Raw genomic sequence first — 6,201 nt, 5'->3', positions numbered from 1 at the left:
TCCCTGATTGACATCTAGCAATGTGTCAGGGCAATACATGTGACGGGAAATGTCACGTGGTATGACAAAACCAAATTCGTTCGTTTACCGTGAAACTATAATCCCTTCGTCAATATGATCCGATCAATTACGAGATATGGAATTGTGTCAATCTCGATCATCGATCATATCTTTCACTCCACTATTAAGTCAATATAAATCGAAAACTCCTTTTCGACTTATGAGTACACCTTGGCCAAGGATTTCATCATTGACTTAATTGAATGAAACGCAGATCATAATCTCCTACTATCTAAGAGTGACGAATCATTTATTGATCAATCACAACCTTCATACGATTCTTGACGTACCCAAACGATATCGTATTAGCGGCCCTTTTCAGAGCAACATCCAACACTGCCAAAGTATGACTGCCATCATATAAGGTACTATGACGACCTCAAATCAAAGGATCAATTCCACTACCGAACGTTAGAGATTAACCACTGACACTCAGATAGTTATCCATGTGGAATCTCTCGACGGGTCTCCAATGTTTTGTTCTATAACAAACATCCACGTGTTCATTTAAGTGTCACCACACTTTAACTTGTGAGATCAGCTACTTACTTCACAAGTAAGAAATGCCACACGTGATGGTCTATCCGTAATAACGATATTCGTATCTCGTTATTACTTACGACCACGGATGATTCAAGATTCAATCAAACGTAATTTGTATCTCACAATCACAACTCCTTATGATTAACAAATTACAAATATTTGAATCTACGGACTCTATTATCTATTTAATTGTCTATTAATTAAATAATAGATCTGGCATTTAATTGCATTAATTATATATAAAAGTATTTATGTCCAAAGTTGATTGGACCTAGGGCATAATAATTACACAACCTTCTTATTTTGTTTATTATACTTAATTTTTATAATTCGGCTTTTGAAGTTAAGAAGCTGATTCATTCTTTTAAAATACAAGCAATTTCTGGAATAATATCTTATGCAGACCTATTCTAAAATACTTGATTTTTTATTTAATTTCGTTTGAAATTTCAAATGTTGTATTTTGTAATCATTTTAGTATTGAAATATTCGTTAATTAACAATCAAAAATAAAATACAACATATTGATATGTTATTTATTGTCCATTGGACTATGGACTTCCCGGCTCCTGGTCCTAACATTTTGTACTTGGATAATTGTTCTAGTCTTGTGTCTGAATTATTAATTAACAGAGTAAAAACAATTGTTTGCTACCAATAGCAATTTGTAAAAAATACCAATTACTTGTGCCCAATATACTTTTTTAATAGTAAAGTTCCGTATTCAATTTCAATGATTCATATGAAGGACATTCTAAGAATAACATTTCATAACTAACAATTTTGCAAATTAGCTTTAATAATCAAGGGATAAATGGAATATTATAATAAATTTTATGAAAAGAGAGAATACAAATCAATAAATTTGTGTGTATTATGATGAAAATAAAACCCCATACTTATAGGGAATGATTGAGGATACAATAATAATAATAATTTCTATGGTTGTAGGAAAATTATAATTCACTAATAAACTTATCATTTACAACACTCTCATTTAAATAATATATTACAAAATATATGTCTCGATAAAATCTTATTTGATAAAAATTCAATGGGCAATAATATTAAACGAAAAAAAAAGAGTATAGTTATTTACTAGTATTAATAATAAATATTGCCTCAGTAAAACATTGGTAGGAAAATCAAATAAGATTAATAATAAAAAAAAAAACTAAGCGAAGGAAAAAGAGTATAGTTACACCCCGAATTTTAATCATTGAAAATCTTTGAGTCGACGCATTGCAATATCGTGGACCAATTTCTTAAATGTAGATATTGGTAGTGCTTTGTTGAATAAATCAATCACATTGTCAATTGAGCGAATTTGTTGATTATCAATGTCGCCATTCTTTTGAAACTTATGTGTATGAAAGAATTTTAGAGAAATATGCTTCATTTTATCACCTTTGATATTTGAGTTGTGTAATACAAGCTACATTATTTTCATACAAAATTGTTAGATTATTTTTTGTTGAAGTTAATTCACATGATTCTAGGATATAACCCATCATATTTTCAACTATACACATTCTCTACTTACTTTATGGATTGCAATAATTTCAAAATGATTCAAATATGTTGTTGTCAAGATCTGTTTCATGGATCTTCTTCATATAACTATTCCTTCATGTGTAAACATATATCCTATTTGTAATTTGGCTTTATGTGGATTCAAGAGATAACATGTATCTGCATGTACCATTAAAGTATATCTCGACTTTTGAAAATAAAATAATTCCAAATCAATAGTACCTTTCAGGTAATGAAAAATATGTTAATATCATTCTAATGTCTTTAAGTTAGTGTAGAGCTATACATTGCAAGAAAATTTACAAAAAAAGTTATGTTGGGTCGAGTATAGTTTCAAAGATAAATTAGTGTTCCAATTGTATTAAGATGTGATACTTCAAGATAAAAAACCATTTCTCCTTCTTCAAGTGAATGAAATGAATTTATTTATTTATTTTATACATCAAGTGATCAAAAAATTATAAGTGATGCCAATAGATATACATTATTCATATAGAAATGTTTTAAGACTTTTCTGCATATGTAGATTGATAAACAAATAATCATTCTTGGAGGTGTTCAATTTGCAAGCTAAGATAAAATTCGATTTTTCCATATCTTTCATCTCAAATTCATTTTTTAAATAATCTACAGCTTTGTTGAACTCTTTAGAAGTTTCAATTAAATTAAAATCGTAAAGATAAATTGTTACAATTGCAAATTCAATATTTATTTTATTATTTTTTTTTTTTATGAAAACACATGGACAAATATCATCATTTTGTAATCCTCCATCAATAAATATTCACTAAGACGATTATACATATGCATCTAGATTGTTTCGATTCATATATTGATCCTTACAATTTAATTGAAAACATGATTCACGGGCACCTATGATTTGTTCCTACCACTTACACACACACACACACACACACACACACACAAGGGATTACATTTTCAAGAGCTCAAACAACAGGTCTGAACACTTTTAGGATGATCACTCACCCAAGCGATCACCTTTCTATTCCTTTTCTCTTTTCTTTTTTTTAATTGTTCGGGAGACATGGTCCAAGCCTGGTGAAGAACTTCAACTTATTTGTTATTAAGTACTGTAGGACAATGGAGGCGATTCATGACAAGTGGTCTATCTAAGTAGTCAATTGTCTAAGAAAAAACCATTTTTTCCTCTTTATAAAGGTTAGTTCATATAATTAGCCCCCCCGTTTTGTCCTTCCTCTAAGGTTTGTTGTGTAACATGTGCATCTCTTGACTGTCGAAATCTCGCATTCACGACCCTGTTTGACTGCTGCTCGAGGATGGCATTTTATTTAGGAGTAAGATCCGAGAGATAAGCTAGGATTCAAGAATATTCTCCATTAACTTAACTATAGAACCATCCCCGGCAAAAGGCTTAACCTTATCCAAAATATGACTAATTGGATCATCAATAGCCCTTTTTGAGGTCTTTTTTACTAGGTATCTTCCTTGTCTCTGGTTGAAATATTGCGCATGCATTCAGTAAATTGCAATTCTTTTTTTGAAAATAGTGACGTCATTTAGGGATGGGCGTGGGTCGGTTCGGTTCGGTTCTAAAAAGAATCGAACCGAACCAAAATTTTTGGGTATCTAGTAAATGGAACCGTCGAGTCCAAATATAATTATGGAACCATTCGGGTTCGATTCGGTTCGGTTCGATTCAGTTCTATACTATAATTAAATTTTTTAACATTTATAATAACATTATATAAATACAACTAATGATACATTCAATGATTTTGGAATGTCAGAGACTAGTAGACTACCTTGTTCAAATGATCGTTACGGTCAAAATTTCCGGCAGAGGTCACAACTTCGATCGAAGGTCACAGCGTCGGTCGACGATTGTATAGGTTTTGGAATGTTAGATAGGCTGCGAGAGTGAGTGCGAGAGTCAAGACAATGTTATGCAATTTAGTGTAGGTGTTTAGTGTTATTTAGTGGATTGGATCTTGTTGGGCTAAGAAATGAAACAATAAAATGGGTAATTGGGCCAAAAATTAAAAAAAATTAGAAATGAAACAACTTATTGGGCCAAAAATTTGGATTTAGAAATTGTTAATTTGTCAATTTGTTTAAAAAAAATTAAAATGAAAATAATTTGATTTATTCAATGTAAAAAAAATTAGAAAGATTAGGTTCTTATTCGATTTTTTGGTTCTTGGTCTAGAATCGAGAACCGAACCGTACCCGTCGATTCTCAATTCAAATACCCGTTCGAGTATTTAATTTGACAAAAACTATCGGGTTCGGTTCGGTTCGGTTCGGTTCGGGAGATTTGCCCAGCCCTAACGTCATTTACTCTTTCTTCGCTAATGAGATAATGTAGCTGCAGTCAGCCGCTCATTTCCATTTGGAATACAGAGGATTCTTATATGGATTTTTTTTTTCATTTTGGCTAATCATTTTTATGTTAACAGTCTCTAACATGTTGTAGTTTATGATCCTCATTATGCATAATATCAAGCTCTACATTAAAAGTGAAAATATTGTCTATAACAATATTATTTCATTCCAATAACTTATGAGATAGTGTATAATTTATTGAAATCTCATTATTGATGGATAATTGTGATTCTTTGAAAACCATATTTTCAATATTTAATTGATCAGTCTTTACTAAGTTACTTATTCCAAAGTTTTTTATTAGGTTTTTCGGGTACATTTCTTTTTCGAAGCACAAAATCTTTTGAATCAACTAATTGACCAGACTTCTGACGTATTGAGATTCATTTACTATAGCAGATTGTTTTACATGGACAGTAATTTTTGTTAGAATACTTTCTGCTAGAATATATGACTTTATCACTCTTCTTATGTCAACAAATACATTAAGTAATTGATTTGTAAATATTCACTATTTGCAAATGAATATTTGATCGCTGCGATGATCAATATGAGATAGAGTTGTTTCATTCCAAAAAAATTTATGATTCGACTATTTTTATAAATATATAATAATATATGCTAGACGAAAGTGCATGAAAATTTTCATTTATTTACATCTGGCCAGATACAAAAGAAGTTATCCAAAGATATTCAACATTAATTTCTAGCATTGTCTCAATATGATATCATTACAGTGGATATATTTAAAACTAAGCAAATTTCTTCTGAATTTACTAGAATAAAGTGCATTGATAAAATATTATTTTTTATTAAAATAATACAAGTTCTTCCGGAGTTTTCAATGATTTTTAATGCACGATATCGCATTAATATTATTTTCTGTTAATGTTAAGTTCAAAAAAAAATTGTTGTCCTGAAAAAGTTTATATATTTGCTCTATCAATTAAGCACATATCTTGACAATTCATCATTAACTATAAATATAACAAAATAAATATATTTAAAAAAAACTTGAATCTAAATTTGAAAAAGTAAACATAATTCAATATTATAAACTTAACAATACATAATAATGTTTCAATTTTTTTTGCGAAAACAAAAAAATATATTTCAAATTGAATTTCTAAAATGAAGGAAAATACTAGAAAATAAAATAATTTACATCTTCCATTAAACACCATCAATCAAATAGTCAATATTTTCATTTGAATCAGTAAAGAAATTAGATACATCCAAATGAGTCAAATTAATTGGACAATCATAATTAGTAAAGTTTGTTTCTACGATTTCTTTTCCCTTGATTGATTTTTTGTAGAGATCCCAAGAAGTTTTGTTGTACGAGAGGTACATGCCTAATGTTTTTTCATTAATGATTACGCTCAAAGAGTAACACGGTAGTTGTAGTACAGTTTTGAGGTGTCGATTCCACAGGAAGATGGGCGAGTTGTTTGAAGGATTTGACAAACTAGGGTTTTCGTGATTGTGGGAGGAATTTATCAATTTGAATGAAATTTAAATATCAAAGTGTGATATTAGTAAAGCACCGAAATTCACTCGCTTGGATTGGGTAAATCAACATCAATCATTCATGCATTTTACTCCAAAAATCTAGGCATTCTATAACATATTCCCACATTTGTTCATTAAAATAAGATTAAGAAACGTCCATATACATCAAGCACAAGTAATTAATCCACC

The sequence above is a fragment of the Olea europaea genome, chromosome 2 (genome assembly GCF_002742605.1).
Source record: "Olea europaea var. sylvestris chromosome 2, O_europaea_v1, whole genome shotgun sequence".
NCBI lineage: Eukaryota > Viridiplantae > Streptophyta > Magnoliopsida > Lamiales > Oleaceae > Olea > Olea europaea.
This window is presented reverse-complemented; position numbering follows the sequence as displayed.